A 17,599-nucleotide genomic window follows, 5' to 3' on the forward strand; every position below is an offset into this window, starting at 1 on the left:
CTTACTCTGGCCTCATAGCTACTGTCTTAACTCTTACTCTGGCCTCATAGCTACTGTCTTAAATCTTACTCTGGCCTCAAAGCTACTGTCTTAACTCTTACTCTGGCCTCATGGTTAAGGTCTTGGACTCTTACTCTGGTGTCATAGCTACTGTCTTAACTCTTACTCTGGCCTCATAGCTACTGTCTTAACTCTTACTCTGGCCTAATAGCTACTGTCTTAACTCTTACTCTGACCTCATAGCTACTGTCTTAACTCTTACTCTGGCCTAATGGTTAAGGTCTTGGACTCTTACTCTGGCCTCATAGCTACTGTCTTAACTCTTACTCTGGCCTCATAGCTACTGTCTTAACTCTTACTCTGGCCTAATGGTTAAGGTCTTGGACTCTTACTCTGGCCTCATAGCTACTGTCTTAACTCTTACTCTGGCCTCATAGCTACTGTCTTAACTCTTACTCTGGCCTAATGGTTAAGGTCTTGGACTCTTACTCTGGCCGAATAGCTACTGTCTTAACTCTTACTCTGGCCTCATAGCTACTGTCTTAACTCTTTCTCTGGCTTAATAGCTACTGTCTTAACTCTTACTCTGGCCTAATAGCTACTGTCTTAACTCTTACTCTGGCCTCATAGCTACTGTCTTAACACTTACTCTGGCCTCATAGCTACTGTCTTAACTCTTACTCTGGCCTAATGGTTAAGGTCTTGGACTCTTACTCTGGCCTAATAGCTACTGTCTTAACTCTTACTCTGGCCTCATAGCTACCTTCTTAACTCTTACTCTGGCCTAATAGCTACTGTCTTAACTCTTACTCTGGCCTAATAGCTACTGCCTTAACTCTTACTCTGGCCTAATGGTTAAGTTCTTGGACTCTTACTCTGGCCTCATAGCTACTGTCTTAACTCTTACTCTGGCCTCATAGCTACTGTCTTAACTCTTACTCTCGCCTAATAGCTACTGTCTTAACTCTTACTCTGGCCTCATAGCTACTGTCTTAACACTTACTCTGGCCTCATAGCTACTGTCTTAACTCTTACTCTGGCCTCATAGCTACTGTCTTAACTCTTAATCTGGCCTGATAGCTACTGTCTTAACTCGTACTCTGGCCTAATGGTTAAGGTCTTGGACTCTTACTCTGGCCTCATAGCTACTGTCTTAACTCTTACTCTGGCCTAATGGTTAAGGTCTTGGACTCTTACTCTGGCCTCATAGCTACTGTCTTAACTCTTACTCTGGCCTAATGGTTAAGGTCTTGGACTCTTACTCTGGCCTCATAGCTACTGTCTTAACTCTTACTCTGGCCTCATAGCTACTGTCTTAACTCTTACTCTGGCCTCATAGGTACTGTCTTAACTCTTACTCTGGCCTAATAGCTACTGTCTTAACTCTTACTCTGGCCTCATAGCTACTGTCTTAACACTTACTCTGGCCTCATAGCTACTGTCTTAACTCTTACTCTGGCCTCATTGCTACTGTCTTAACTCTTAATCTGGCCTCATAGCTACAGTCTTAACTCTTACTCTGGCCTCATAGCTACTGTCTTAACTCGTACTCTGGCCTAATGGTTAAGGTCTTGGACTCTTACTCTGGCCTCATAGCTACTGTCTTAACTCTTACTCTGGCCTAATGGTTAAGGTCTTGGACTCTTACTCTGGCCTCATAGCTACTGTCTTAACTCTTACTCTGGCCTAATGGTTAAGGTCTTGGACTCTTACTCTGGCCTCATAGCTACTGTCTTAACTCTTACTCTGGCCTAATAGCTACTGTCTTAACTCTTACTCTGGCCTCATAGCTACTGTCTTAACTCTTTTCTGGCCTCATAGCTACTGTCTTAACTCGTACTCTGGCCTAATGGTTAAGGTCTTGGACTCTTACTCTGGCCTCATAGCTACTGTCTTAACTCTTACTCTGGCCTAATGGTTAAGGTCTTGGACTCTTACTCTGGCCTCATAGCTACTGTCTTAACTCTTACTCTGGCCTAATGGTTAAGGTCTTGGACTCTTACTCTGGCCGAATAGCTACTGTCTTAACTCTTACTCTGGCCTCATAGCTACTGTCTTAACACTTACTCTGGCCTCATAGCTACTGTCTTAACTCTTACTCTGGCCTCATTGCTACTGTCTTAACTCTTAATCTGGCCTCATAGCTACAGTCTTAACTCTTACTCTGGCCTCATAGCTACTGTCTTAACTCGTACTCTGGCCTAATGGTTAAGGTCTTGGACTCTTACTCTGGCCTCATAGCTACTGTCTTAACTCTTACTCTGGCCTCATAGCTACTGTCTTAACTCGTACTCTGGCCTAATGGTTAAGGTCTTGGACTCTTACTCTGGCCTCATAGCTACTGTCTTAACTCTTACTCTGGCCTCATAGCTACTGTCTTAACTCTTACTCTGGCATCATAGCTACTGTCTTAACTCTTACTCTGGCCTAATGGTTAAGGTCTTGGACTCTTACTCTGGCCTCATAGCTACTGTCTTAACTCTTACTCTGGCCTCATAGCTACTGTCTTAACTCTTAATCTGGCCTAATGGTTAAGGTCTTGGACTCTTACTCTGGCCTCACAGCTACTGTCTTAACTCTTACTCTGGCCTAATGGTTAAGGTCTTGGACTCTTACTCTGGCCTCATAGCTACTGTCTTAACTCTTACTCTGGCCTCATAGCTACTGTCTTAAATCTTACTCTGGCCTCAAAGCTACTGTCTTAACTCTTACTCTGGCCTCATGGTTAAGGTCTTGGACTCTTACTCTGGTGTCATAGCTACTGTCTTAACTCTTACTCTGGCCTCATAGCTACTGTCTTAACTCTTACTCTGGCCTAATAGCTACTGTCTTAACTCTTACTCTGACCTCATAGCTACTGTCTTAACTCTTACTCTGGCCTAATGGTTAAGGTCTTGGACTCTTACTCTGGCCTCATAGCTACTGTCTTAACTCTTACTCTGGCCTCATAGCTACTGTCTTAACTCTTACTCTGGCCTAATGGTTAAGGTCTTGGACTCTTACTCTGGCCTCATAGCTACTGTCTTAACTCTTACTCTGGCCTCATAGCTACTGTCTTAACTCTTACTCTGGCCTAATGGTTAAGGTCTTGGACTCTTACTCTGGCCGAATAGCTACTGTCTTAACTCTTACTCTGGCCTCATAGCTACTGTCTTAACTCTTTCTCTGGCTTAATAGCTACTGTCTTAACTCTTACTCTGGCCTAATAGCTACTGTCTTAACTCTTACTCTGGCCTAATGGTTAAGGTCTTGGACTCTTACTCTGGCCTAATAGCTACTGTCTTAACTCTTACTCTGGCCTCATAGCTACCTTCTTAACTCTTACTCTGGCCTAATAGCTACTGTCTTAACTCTTACTCTGGCCTAATAGCTACTGCCTTAACTCTTACTCTGGCCTAATGGTTAAGTTCTTGGACTCTTACTCTGGCCTCATAGCTACTGTCTTAACTCTTACTCTGGCCTCATAGCTACTGTCTTAACTCTTACTCTGGCCTAATAGCTACTGTCTTAACTCTTACTCTGGCCTCATAGCTACTGTCTTAACACTTATTCTGGCCTCATAGCTACTGTCTTAACTCTTACTCTGGCCTCATAGCTACTGTCTTAACTCTTAATCTGGCCTGATAGCTACTGTCTTAACTCGTACTCTGGCCTAATGGTTAAGGTCTTGGACTCTTACTCTGGCCTCATAGCTACTGTCTTAACTCTTACTCTGGCCTAATGGTTAAGGTCTTGGACTCTTACTCTGGCCTCATAGCTACTGTCTTAACTCTTACTCTGGCCTAATGGTTAAGGTCTTGGACTCTTACTCTGGCCTCATAGCTACTGTCTTAACTCTTACTCTGGCCTAATGGTTAAGGTCTTGGACTCTTACTCTGGCCTCATAGCTACTGTCTTAACTCTTACTCTGGCCTCATAGCTACTGTCTTAACTCTTACTCTGGCCTAATGGTTAAGGTCTTGGACTCTTACTCTGGCCTCATAGCTACTGTCTTAACTCTTACTCTGGCCTAATAGCTACTGTCTTAACTCTTACTCTGGCCTAATGGTTAAGGTATTGGACTCTTACTCTGGCCTCATAGCTACTGTCTTAACTCTTACTCTGGCCTCATAGCTACTGTCTTAACTCTTACTCTGGCATCATAGCTACTGTCTTAACTCTTACTCTGGCCTAATGGTTAAGGTCTTGGACTCTTACTCTGGCCTCATAGCTACTGTCTTAACTCTTACTCTGGCCTCATAGCTACTGTCTTAACTCTTAATCTGGCCTAATGGTTAAGGTCTTGGACTCTTACTCTGGCCTCACAGCTACTGTCTTAACTCTTACTCTGGCCTAATGGTTAAGGTCTTGGACTCTTACTCTGGCCTCATAGCTACTGTCTTAACTCTTACTCTGGCCTCATAGCTACTGTCTTAAATCTTACTCTGGCCTCAAAGCTACTGTCTTAACTCTTACTCTGGCCTCATGCTTAAGGTCTTGGACTCTTACTCTGGTGTCATAGCTACTGTCTTAACTCTTACTCTGGCCTCATAGCTACTGTCTTAACTCTTACTCTGGCCTAATAGCTACTGTCTTAACTCTTACTCTGGCCTAATAGCTACTGTCTTAACTCTTACTCTGGCCTAATAGCTACTGTCTTAACTCTTACTCTGGCCTAATGGTTAAGTTCTTGGACTCTTACTCTGGCCTCATAGCTACTGTCTTAACTCTTACTCTGGCCTAATAGCTACTGTCTTAACTCTTACTCTGGCCTAATAGCTACTGTCTTAACTCTTACTCTGGCCTCATAGCTACTGTCTTAACACTTACTCTGGCCTCATAGATACTGTCTTAACTCTTACTCTGGCCTAATGGTTAAGGTCTTGGACTCTTACTCTGGCCTCATAGCTACTGTCTTAACTCTTACTCTGGCCTAATAGCTACTGGCTTAACTCTTACTCTGGCCTAATAGCTACTGTCTTAACTCTTACTCTGGCCTCATAGCTACTGTCTTAACTCTTACTATGGCCTAATGGTTAAGGTATTGAACTCTTACGCTGGCCTCATAGCTACTGTCTTAACTCTTACTCTGGCCTCATAGCTACTGTCTTAACACTTACTCTGGCCTAATAGCTACTGTCTTAACTCTTACTCTGGCCTCATAGCTACTGTTTTAACTCTTACTTTGGCCTCATAGCTACTGTCTTAACTCTTACTCTGGCCTAATGGTTAAGGTCTTGGACTCTAACTCTGGCCTCATAGCTACTGTCTTAACTCTTACTCTGGCCTCATAGCTACTGTCCTAACTCTTACTCTGGCCTAATGGTTAAGGTATTGGACTCTTACTCTGGCCTCATAGCTACTGTCTTAACTCTTACTCTGGCCTCATAGCTACTGTCTTAACTCTTACTCTGGCATCATAGCTACTGTCTTAACTCTTACTCTGGCCTAATGGTTAAGGTCTTGGACTCTTACTCTGGCCTCATAGCTACTGTCTTAACTCTTACTCTGGCCTCATATCTACTGTCTTAACTCTTAATCTGGCCTAATGGTTAAGGTCTTGGACTCTTACTCTGGCCTCACAGCTACTGTCTTAACTCTTACTCTGGCCTCATAGCTACTGTCTTAACTCTTACTTTGGCCTAATAGCTACTGTCTTAACTCTTACTCTGGCCTAATGGTTAAGGTCTTGGACTCTTACTCTGGCCTCATAGCTACTGTCTTAACTCTTACTCTGGCCTCAAAGCTACTGTCTTAAATCTTACTCTGGCCTCAAAGCTACTGTCTTAACTCTTACTCTGGCCTAATGGTTAAGGTCTTGGACTCTTACTCTGGCCTCATAGCTACTGTCTTAACTCTTACTCTGGCCTCATAGCTACTGTCTTAACTCTTACTCTGGCCTAATGGTTAAGGTCTTGGACTCTTACTCTGGCCTCATAGCAACTGTCTTAACTCTTACTCTGGCCTCATAGCTACTGTCTTAACTCTTACTCTGGCCTAATGGTTAAGGTATTGGACTCTTACTCTGGCCTCATAGCTACTGTCTTAACTCTTACTCTGGCCTCATAGCTACTGTCTTAACTCTTACTCTGGCATCATAGCTACTGTCTTAACTCTTACTCTGGCCTAATGGTTAAGGTCTTGGACTCTTACGCTGGCCTCATAGCTACTGTTTTAACTCTTACTCTGGCCTCATAGCTACTGTCTTAACTCTTAATCTGGCCTAATGGTTAAGGTCTTGGACTCTTACTCTGGCCTCACAGCTACTGTCTTAACTCTTACTCTGGCCTCATAGCTACTGTCTTAACTCTTACTTTGGCCTCATAGCTACTGTCTTAACTCGTACTCTGGCCTAATGGTTAAGGTCTTGGACTCTTACTCTGGCCTCATAGCTACTGTCTTAACTATTACTCTGGCCTAATGGTTAAGGTCTTGGACTCTTACTCTGGCCTCATAGCTACTGTCTTAACTCTTACTCTGGCCTCATAGCTACTGTCTTAAATCTTACTCTGGCCTCAAAGCTACTGTCTTAACTCTTACTCTGGCCTAATGGTTAGTGTGTTGGACTCTTACTCTGGTGTCATAGCTACTGTCTTAACTCTTACTCTGGCCTCATAGCTACTGTCTTAACTCTTACTCTGGCCTAATAGCTACTGTCTTAACTCTTACTCTGACCTCATAGCTACTGTCTTAACTCTTACTCTGGCCTAATGGTTAAGGTCTTGGACTCTTACTCTGGCCTCATAGCTACTGTCTTAACTCTTACTCTGGCCTCATAGCTACTGTCTTAACTCTTACTCTGGCCTAATGGTTAAGGTCTTGGACTCTTACTCTGGCCTCATAGCTACTGTCTTAACTCTTACTCTGGCCTCATACCTACTGTCTTAACTCTTACTCTGGCCTAATGGTTAAGGTCTTGAACTCTTACTCTGGCCGAATAGCTACTGTCTTAACTCTTACTCTGGCCTCATAGCTACTGTCTTAACTCTTTCTCTGGCTTAATAGCTACTGTCTTAACTCTTACTCTGGCCTAATAGCTACTGTCTTAACTCTTACTCTGGCCTCATAGCTACTGTCTTAACACTTACTCTGGCCTCATAGCTACTGTCTTAACTCTTACTCTGGCCTAATGGTTAAGGTCTTGGACTCTTACTCTGGCCTAATAGCTACTGTCTTAACTCTTACTCTGGCCTCATAGCTACTGTCTTAACTCTTACTCTGGCCTAATAGCTACTGTCTTAACTCTTACTCTGGCCTAATAGCTACTGTCTTAACTCTTACTCTGGCCTAATGGTTAAGTTCTTGGACTCTTACTCTGGCCTCATAGCTACTGTCTTAACTCTTACTCTGGCCTCATAGCTACTGTCTTAACTCTTACTCTGGCCTAATAGCTACTGTCTTAACTCTTACTTTGGCCTAATAGCTACTGTCTTAACTCTTACTCTAGCCTAATGGTTAAGGTCTTGGACTCTTACTCTGGCCTCATAGCTACTGTCTTAACTCTTACTCTGGCCTCATAGCTACTGTCTTAAATCTTACTCTGGCCTCAAAGCTACTGTCTTAACTCTTACTCTGGCCTAATGGTTAGTGTCTTGGACTCTTACTCTGGTGTCATAGCTACTGTCTTAACTCTTACTCTGGCCTCATAGCTACTGTCTTAACTCTTACTCTGGCCTAATAGCTACTGTCTTAACTCTTACTCTGACCTCATAGCTACTGTCTTAACTCTTACTCTGGCCTAATGGTTAAGGTCTTGGACTCTTACTCTGGCCTCATAGCTACTGTCTTAACTCTTACTCTGGCCTCATAGCTACTGTCTTAACTCTTACTCTGGCCTAATGGTTAAGGTCTTGGACTCTTACTCTGGCCTCATAGCTACTGTCTTAACTCTTACTCTGGCCTCATAGCTACTGTCTTAACTCTTACTCTGGCCTAATGGTTAAGGTCTTGAACTCTTACTCTGGCCGAATAGCTACTGTCTTAACTCTTACTCTGGCCTCATAGCTACTGTCTTAACTCTTTCTCTGGCTTAATAGCTACTGTCTTAACTCTTACTCTGGCCTAATAGCTACTGTCTTAACTCTTACTCTGGCCTCATAGCTACTGTCTTAACACTTACTCTGGCCTCATAGCTACTGTCTTAACTCTTACTCTGGCCTAATGGTTAAGGTCTTGGACTCTTACTCTGGCCTAATAGCTACTGTCTTAACTCTTACTCTGGCCTCGTAGCTACTGTCTTAACTCTTACTCTGGCCTAATAGCTACTGTCTTAACTCTTACTCTGGCCTAATAGCTACTGTCTTAACTCTTACTCTGGCCTAATGGTTAAGTTCTTGGACTCTTACTATAGCTACTGTCTTAACTCTTACTCTGGCCTAATAGCTACTGTCTTAACTCTTACTCTGGCCTCATAGCTACTGTCTTAACACTTACTCTGGCCTCATAGCTACTGTCTTAACTCTTACTCTGGCCTCGTAGCTACTGTCTTAACTCTTAATCTGGCCTCATAGCTACAGTCTTAACTCTTACTCTGGCCTCATAGCTACTGTCTTAACTCGTACTCTGGCCTAATGGTTAAGGTCTTGGACTCTTACTCTGGCCTCATAGCTACTGTCTTAACTCTTACTCTGGCCTAATGGTTATGGTCTTGGACTCTTACTCTGGCCTCATAGCTACTGTCTTAACTCTTACTCTGGCCTAATGGTTAAGGTCTTGGACTCTCACTCTGGCCTCATAGCTACTGTCTTAACTCTTACTCTGGCCTCATAGCTACTGTCTTAACTCTTACTCTGGCCTCATAGGTACTGTCTTAACTCTTACTCTGGCCTAATAGCTACTGTCTTAACTCTTACTCTGGCCTCATAGCTACTGTCTTAACACTTACTCTGGCCTCATAACTACTGTCTTAACTCTTACTCTGGCCTCATTGCTACTGTCTTAACTCTTAATCTGGCCTCATAGCTACAGTCTTAACTCTTACTCTGGCCTCATAGCTACTGTCTTAACTCGTACTCTGGCCTAATGGTTAAGGTCTTGGACTCTTACTCTGGCCTCATAGCTACTGTCTTAACTCTTACTCTGGCCTAATGGTTAAGGTCTTGGACTCTTACTCTGGCCTCATAGCTACTGTCTTAACTCTTACTCTGGCCTAATGGTTAAGGTCTTGGACTCTTACTCTGGCCTCATAGCAACTGTCTTAACTCTTACTCTGGCCTCATAGCTACTGTCTTAACTCTTACTCTGGCCTAATGGTTAAGGTATTGGACTCTTACTCTGGCCTCATAGCTACTGTCTTAACTCTTACTCTGGCCTCATAGCTACTGTCTTAACTCTTACTCTGGCATCATAGCTACTGTCTTAACTCTTACTCTGGCCTAATGGTTAAGGTCTTGGACTCTTACTCTGGCCTCATAGCTACTGTCTTAACTCTTACTCTGGCCTCATAGCTACTGTCTTAACTCTTAATCTGGCCTAATGGTTAAGGTCTTGGACTCTTACTCTGGCCTCACAGCTACTGTCTTAACTCTTACTCTGGCCTAATGGTTAACGTCTTGGACTCTTACTCTGGCCTCATAGCTACTGTCTTAACTCTTACTCTGGCCTCATAGCTACTGTCTTAAATCTTACTCTGGCCTCAAAGCTACTGTCTTAACTCTTACTCTGGCCTCATGGTTAAGGTCTTGGACTCTTACTCTGGTGTCATAGCTACTGTCTTAACTCTTACTCTGGCCTCATAGCTACTGTCTTAACTCTTACTCTGGCCTAATAGCTACTGTCTTAACTCTTACTCTGACCTCATAGCTACTGTCTTAACTCTTACTCTGGCCTAATGGTTAAGGTCTTGGACTCTTACTCTGGCCTCATAGCTACTGTCTTAACTCTTACTCTGGCCTCATAGCTACTGTCTTAACTCTTACTCTGGCCTAATGGTTAAGGTCTTGGACTCTTACTCTGGCCTCATAGCTACTGTCTTAACTCTTACTCTGGCCTCATAGCTACTGTCTTAACTCTTACTCTGGCCTAATGGTTAAGGTCTTGGACTCTTACTCTGGCCGAATAGCTACTGTCTTAACTCTTACTCTGGCCTCATAGCTACTGTCTTAACTCTTTCTCTGGCTTAATAGCTACTGTCTTAACTCTTACTCTGGCCTAATAGCTACTGTCTTAACTCTTACTCTGGCCTCATAGCTACTGTCTTAACACTTACTCTGGCCTCATAGCTACTGTCTTAACTCTTACTCTGGCCTAATGGTTAAGGTCTTGGACTCTTACTCTGGCCTAATAGCTACTGTCTTAACTCTTACTCTGGCCTCATAGCTACCTTCTTAACTCTTACTCTGGCCTAATAGCTACTGTCTTAACTCTTACTCTGGCCTAATAGCTACTGCCTTAACTCTTACTCTGGCCTAATGGTTAAGTTCTTGGACTCTTACTCTGGCCTCATAGCTACTGTCTTAACTCTTACTCTGGCCTCATAGCTACTGTCTTAACTCTTACTCTCGCCTAATAGCTACTGTCTTAACTCTTACTCTGGCCTCATAGCTACTGTCTTAACACTTACTCTGGCCTCATAGCTACTGTCTTAACTCTTACTCTGGCCTCATAGCTACTGTCTTAACTCTTAATCTGGCCTGATAGCTACTGTCTTAACTCGTACTCTGGCCTAATGGTTAAGGTCTTGGACTCTTACTCTGGCCTCATAGCTACTGTCTTAACTCTTACTCTGGCCTAATGGTTAAGGTCTTGGACTCTTACTCTGGCCTCATAGCTACTGTCTTAACTCTTACTCTGGCCTAATGGTTAAGGTCTTGGACTCTTACTCTGGCCTCATAGCTACTGTCTTAACTCTTACTCTGGCCTCATAGCTACTGTCTTAACTCTTACTCTGGCCTCATAGGTACTGTCTTAACTCTTACTCTGGCCTAATAGCTACTGTCTTAACTCTTACTCTGGCCTCATAGCTACTGTCTTAACACTTACTCTGGCCTCATAGCTACTGTCTTAACTCTTACTCTGGCCTCATTGCTACTGTCTTAACTCTTAATCTGGCCTCATAGCTACAGTCTTAACTCTTACTCTGGCCTCATAGCTACTGTCTTAACTCGTACTCTGGCCTAATGGTTAAGGTCTTGGACTCTTACTCTGGCCTCATAGCTACTGTCTTAACTCTTACTCTGGCCTAATGGTTAAGGTCTTGGACTCTTACTCTGGCCTCATAGCTACTGTCTTAACTCTTACTCTGGCCTAATGGTTAAGGTCTTGGACTCTTACTCTGGCCTCATAGCTACTGTCTTAACTCTTACTCTGGCCTAATAGCTACTGTCTTAACTCTTACTCTGGCCTCATAGCTACTGTCTTAACTCTTCTCTGGCCTCATAGCTACTGTCTTAACTCGTACTCTGGCCTAATGGTTAAGGTCTTGGACTCTTACTCTGGCCTCATAGCTACTGTCTTAACTCTTACTCTGGCCTAATGGTTAAGGTCTTGGACTCTTACTCTGGCCTCATAGCTACTGTCTTAACTCTTACTCTGGCCTAATGGTTAAGGTCTTGGACTCTTACTCTGGCCGAATAGCTACTGTCTTAACTCTTACTCTGGCCTCATAGCTACTGTCTTAACTCTTTCTCTGTCTTAATAGCTACTGTCTTAACTCTTACTCTGGCCTAATAGCTACTGTCTTAACTCTTACTCTGGCCTCATAGCTACTGTCTTAACACTTACTCTGGCCTCATAGCTACTGTCTTAACTCTTACTCTGGCCTAATGGTTAAGGTCTTGGACTCTTACTCTGGCCTAATAGCTACTGTCTTAACTCTTACTCTGGCCTCATAGCTACCTTCTTAACTCTTACTCTGGCCTAATAGCTACTGTCTTAACTCTTACTCTGGCCTAATAGCTACTGCCTTAACTCTTACTCTGGCCTAATGGTTAAGTTCTTGGACTCTTACTCTGGCCTCATAGCTACTGTCTTAACTCTTACTCTGGCCTCATAGCTACTGTCTTAACTCTTACTCTGGCCTAATAGCTACTGTCTTAACTCTTACTCTGGCCTCATAGCTACTGTCTTAACACTTACTCTGGCCTCATAGCTACTGTCTTAACTCTTACTCTGGCCTCATAGCTACTGTCTTAACTCTTAATCTGGCCTGATAGCTACTGTCTTAACTCGTACTCTGGCCTAATGGTTAAGGTCTTGGACTCTTACTCTGGCCTCATAGCTACTGTCTTAACTCTTACTCTGGCCTAATGGTTAAGGTCTTGGACTCTTACTCTGGCCTCATAGCTACTGTCTTAACTCTTACTCTGGCCTAATGGTTAAGGTCTTGGACTCTTACTCTGGCCTCATAGCTACTGTCTTAACTCTTACTCTGGCCTCATAGCTACTGTCTTAACTCTTACTCTGGCCTCATAGGTACTGTCTTAACTCTTACTCTGGCCTAATAGCTACTGTCTTAACTCTTACTCTGGCCTCATAGCTACTGTCTTAACACTTACTCTGGCCTCATAGCTACTGTCTTAACTCTTACTCTGGCCTCATTGCTACTGTCTTAACTCTTAATCTGGCCTCATAGCTACAGTCTTAACTCTTACTCTGGCCTCATAGCTACTGTCTTAACTCGTACTCTGGCCTAATGGTTAAGGTCTTGGACTCTTACTCTGGCCTCATAGCTACTGTCTTAACTCGTACTCTGGCCTAATGGTTAAGGTCTTGGACTCTTACTCTGGCCTCATAGCTACTGTCTTAACTCTTACTCTGGCCTAATGGTTATGGTCTTGGACTCTTACTCTGGCCTCATAGCTACTGTCTTAACTCTTACTCTGGCCTAATGGTTAAGGTCTTGGACTCTTACTCTGGCCTCATAGCTACTGTCTTAACTCTTACTCTGGCCTCATAGCTACTGTCTTAACTCTTACTCTGGCCTCATAGGTACTGTCTTAACTCTTACTCTGGCCTAATAGCTACTGTCTTAACTCTTACTCTGGCCTCATAGCTACTGTCTTAACACTTACTCTGGCCTCATAGCTACTGTCTTAACTCTTACTCTGGCCTCATTGCTACTGTCTTAACTCTTAATCTGGCCTCATAGCTACAGTCTTAACTCTTACTCTGGCCTCATAGCTACTGTCTTAACTCTTACTCTGGCCTAATGGTTAAGGTCTTGGACTCTTACTCTGGCCTCATAGCTACTGTCTTAACTCTTACTCTGGCCTAATGGTTAAGGTCTTGGACTCTTACTCTGGCCTCATAGCAACTGTCTTAACTCTTACTCTGGCCTCATAGCTACTGTCTTAACTCTTACTCTGGCCTAATGGTTAAGGTATTGGACTCTTACTCTGGCCTCATAGCTACTGTCTTAACTCTTACTCTGGCCTCATAGCTACTGTCTTAACTCTTACTCTGGCATCATAGCTACTGTCTTAACTCTTACTCTGGCCTAATGGTTAAGGTCTTGGACTCTTACTCTGGCCTCATAGCTACTGTCTTAACTCTTACTCTGGCCTCATAGCTACTGTCTTAACTCTTAATCTGGCCTAATGGTTAAGGTCTTGGACTCTTACTCTGGCCTCACAGCTACTGTCTTAACTCTTACTCTGGCCTAATGGTTAAGGTCTTGGACTCTTACTCTGGCCTCATAGCTACTGTCTTAACTCTTACTCTGGCCTCATAGCTACTGTCTTAAATCTTACTCTGGCCTCAAAGCTACTGTCTTAACTCTTACTCTGGCCTCATGGTTAAGGTCTTGGACTCTTACTCTGGTGTCATAGCTACTGTCTTAACTCTTACTCTGGCCTCATAGCTACTGTCTTAACTCTTACTCTGGCCTAATAGCTACTGTCTTAACTCTTACTCTGACCTCATAGCTACTGTCTTAACTCTTACTCTGGCCTAATGGTTAAGGTCTTGGACTCTTACTCTGGCCTCATAGCTACTGTCTTAACTCTTACTCTGGCCTCATAGCTACTGTCTTAACTCTTACTCTGGCCTAATGGTTAAGGTCTTGGACTCTTACTCTGGCCTCATAGCTACTGTCTTAACTCTTACTCTGGCCTCATAGCTGCTGTCTTAACTCTTACTCTGGCCTAATGGTTAAGGTCTTGGACTCTTACTCTGGCCGAATAGCTACTGTCTTAACTCTTACTCTGGCCTCATAGCTACTGTCTTAACTCTTTCTCTGGCTTAATAGCTACTGTCTTAACTCTTACTCTGGCCTAATAGCTACTGTCTTAACTCTTACTCTGGCCTCATAGCTACTGTCTTAACACTTACTCTGGCCTCATAGCTACTGTCTTAACTCTTACTCTGGCCTAATGGTTAAGGTCTTGGACTCTTACTCTGGCCTAATAGCTACTGTCTTAACTCTTACTCTGGCCTCATAGCTACCTTCTTAACTCTTACTCTGGCCTAATAGCTACTGTCTTAACTCTTACTCTGGCCTAATAGCTACTGCCTTAACTCTTACTCTGGCCTAATGGTTAAGTTCTTGGACTCTTACTCTGGCCTCATAGCTACTGTCTTAACTCTTACTCTGGCCTCATAGCTACTGTCTTAACTCTTACTCTGGCCTAATAGCTACTGTCTTAACTCTTACTCTGGCCTCATAGCTACTGTCTTAACACTTACTCTGGCCTCATAGCTACTGTCTTAACTCTTACTCTGGCCTCATAGCTACTGTCTTAACTCTTAATCTGGCCTGATAGCTACTGTCTTAACTCGTACTCTGGCCTAATGGTTAAGGTCTTGGACTCTTACTCTGGCCTCATAGCTACTGTCTTAACTCTTACTCTGGCCTAATGGTTAAGGTCTTGGACTCTTACTCTGGCCTCATAGCTACTGTCTTAACTCTTACTCTGGCCTAATGGTTAAGGTCTTGGACTCTTACTCTGGCCTCATAGCTACTGTCTTAACTCTTACTCTGGCCTCATAGCTACTGTCTTAACTCTTACTCTGGCCTCATAGGTACTGTCTTAACTCTTACTCTGGCCTAATAGCTACTGTCTTAACTCTTACTCTGGCCTCATAGCTACTGTCTTAACACTTACTCTGGCCTCATAGCTACTGTCTTAACTCTTACTCTGGCCTCATTGCTACTGTCTTAACTCTTAATCTGGCCTCATAGCTACAGTCTTAACTCTTACTCTGGCCTCATAGCTACTGTCTTAACTCGTACTCTGGCCTAATGGTTAAGGTCTTGGACTCTTACTCTGGCCTCATAGCTACTGTCTTAACTCTTACTCTGGCCTAATGGTTAAGGTCTTGGACTCTTACTCTGGCCTCATAGCTACTGTCTTAACTCTTACTCTGGCCTAATGGTTAAGGTCTTGGACTCTTACTCTGGCCTCATAGCTACTGTCTTAACTCTTACTCTGGCCTCATAGCTACTGTCTTAACTCTTACTCTGGCCTAATGGTTAAGGTCTTGGACTCTTACTCTGGCCTCATAGCTACTGTCTTAACTCTTACTCTGGCCTAATAGCTACTGTCTTAACTCTTACTCTGGCCTAATGGTTAAGGTATTGGACTCTTACTCTGGCCTCATAGCTACTGTCTTAACTCTTACTCTGGCCTCATAGCTACTGTCTTAACTCTTACTCTGGCATCATAGCTACTGTCTTAACTCTTACTCTGGCCTAATGGTTAAGGTCTTGGACTCTTACTCTGGCCTCATAGCTACTGTCTTAACTCTTACTCTGGCCTCATAGCTACTGTCTTAACTCTTAATCTGGCCTAATGGTTAAGGTCTTGGACTCTTACTCTGGCCTCACAGCTACTGTCTTAACTCTTACTCTGGCCTAATGGTTAAGGTCTTGGACTCTTACTCTGGCCTCATAGCTACTGTCTTAACTCTTACTCTGGCCTCATAGCTACTGTCTTAAATCTTACTCTGGCCTCAAAGCTACTGTCTTAACTCTTACTCTGGCCTCATGCTTAAGGTCTTGGACTCTTACTCTGGTGTCATAGCTACTGTCTTAACTCTTACTCTGGCCTCATAGCTACTGTCTTAACTCTTACTCTGGCCTAATAGCTACTGTCTTAACTCTTACTCTGGCCTAATAGCTACTGTCTTAACTCTTACTCTGGCCTAATAGCTACTGTCTTAACTCTTACTCTGGCCTAATGGTTAAGTTCTTGGACTCTTACTCTGGCCTCATAGCTACTGTCTTAACTCTTACTCTGGCCTAATAGCTACTGTCTTAACTCTTACTCTGGCCTAATAGCTACTGTCTTAACTCTTACTCTGGCCTCATAGCTACTGTCTTAACACTTACTCTGGCCTCATAGATACTGTCTTAACTCTTACTCTGGCCTAATGGTTAAGGTCTTGGACTCTTACTCTGGCCTCATAGCTACTGTCTTAACTCTTACTCTGGCCTAATAGCTACTGGCTTAACTCTTACTCTGGCCTAATAGCTACTGTCTTAACTCTTACTCTGGCCTCATAGCTACTGTCTTAACTCTTACTATGGCCTAATGGTTAAGGTATTGAACTCTTACGCTGGCCTCATAGCTACTGTCTTAACTCTTACTCTGGCCTCATAGCTACTGTCTTAACACTTACTCTAGCCTAATAGCTACTGTCTTAACTCTTACTCTGGCCTCATAGCTACTGTTTTAACTCTTACTTTGGCCTCATAGCTACTGTCTTAACTCTTACTCTGGCCTAATGGTTAAGGTCTTGGACTCTAACTCTGGCCTCATAGCTACTGTCTTAACTCTTACTCTGGCCTCATAGCTACTGTCCTAACTCTTACTCTGGCCTAATGGTTAAGGTATTGGACTCTTACTCTGGCCTCATAGCTACTGTCTTAACTCTTACTCTGGCCTCATAGCTACTGTCTTAACTCTTACTCTGGCATCATAGCTACTGTCTTAACTCTTACTCTGGCCTAATGGTTAAGGTCTTGGACTCTTACTCTGGCCTCATAGCTACTGTCTTAACTCTTACTCTGGCCTCATATCTACTGTCTTAACTCTTAATCTGGCCTAATGGTTAAGGTCTTGGACTCTTACTCTGGCCTCACAGCTACTGTCTTAACTCTTACTCTGGCCTCATAGCTACTGTCTTAACTCTTACTTTGGCCTAATAGCTACTGTCTTAACTCTTACTCTGGCCTAATGGTTAAGGTCTTGGACTCTTACTCTGGCCTCATAGCTACTGTCTTAACTCTTACTCTGGCCTCAAAGCTACTGTCTTAAATCTTACTCTGGCCTCAAAGCTACTGTCTTAACTCTTACTCTGGCCTAATGGTTAAGGTCTTGGACTCTTACTCTGGCCTCATAGCTACTGTCTTAACTCTTACTCTGGCCTCATAGCTACTGTCTTAACTCTTACTCTGGCCTAATGGTTAAGGTCTTGGACTCTTACTCTGGCCTCATAGCAACTGTCTTAACTCTTACTCTGGCCTCATAGCTACTGTCTTAACTCTTACTCTGGCCTAATGGTTAAGGTATTGGACTCTTACTCTGGCCTCATAGCTACTGTCTTAACTCTTACTCTGGCCTCATAGCTACTGTCTTAACTCTTACTCTGGCATCATAGCTACTGTCTTAACTCTTACTCTGGCCTAATGGTTAAGGTCTTGGACTCTCACGCTGGCCTCATAGCTACTGTTTTAACTCTT

This window comes from Triturus cristatus, chromosome 11 (genome assembly GCF_964204655.1).
Source record: "Triturus cristatus chromosome 11, aTriCri1.1, whole genome shotgun sequence".
NCBI lineage: Eukaryota > Metazoa > Chordata > Amphibia > Caudata > Salamandridae > Triturus > Triturus cristatus.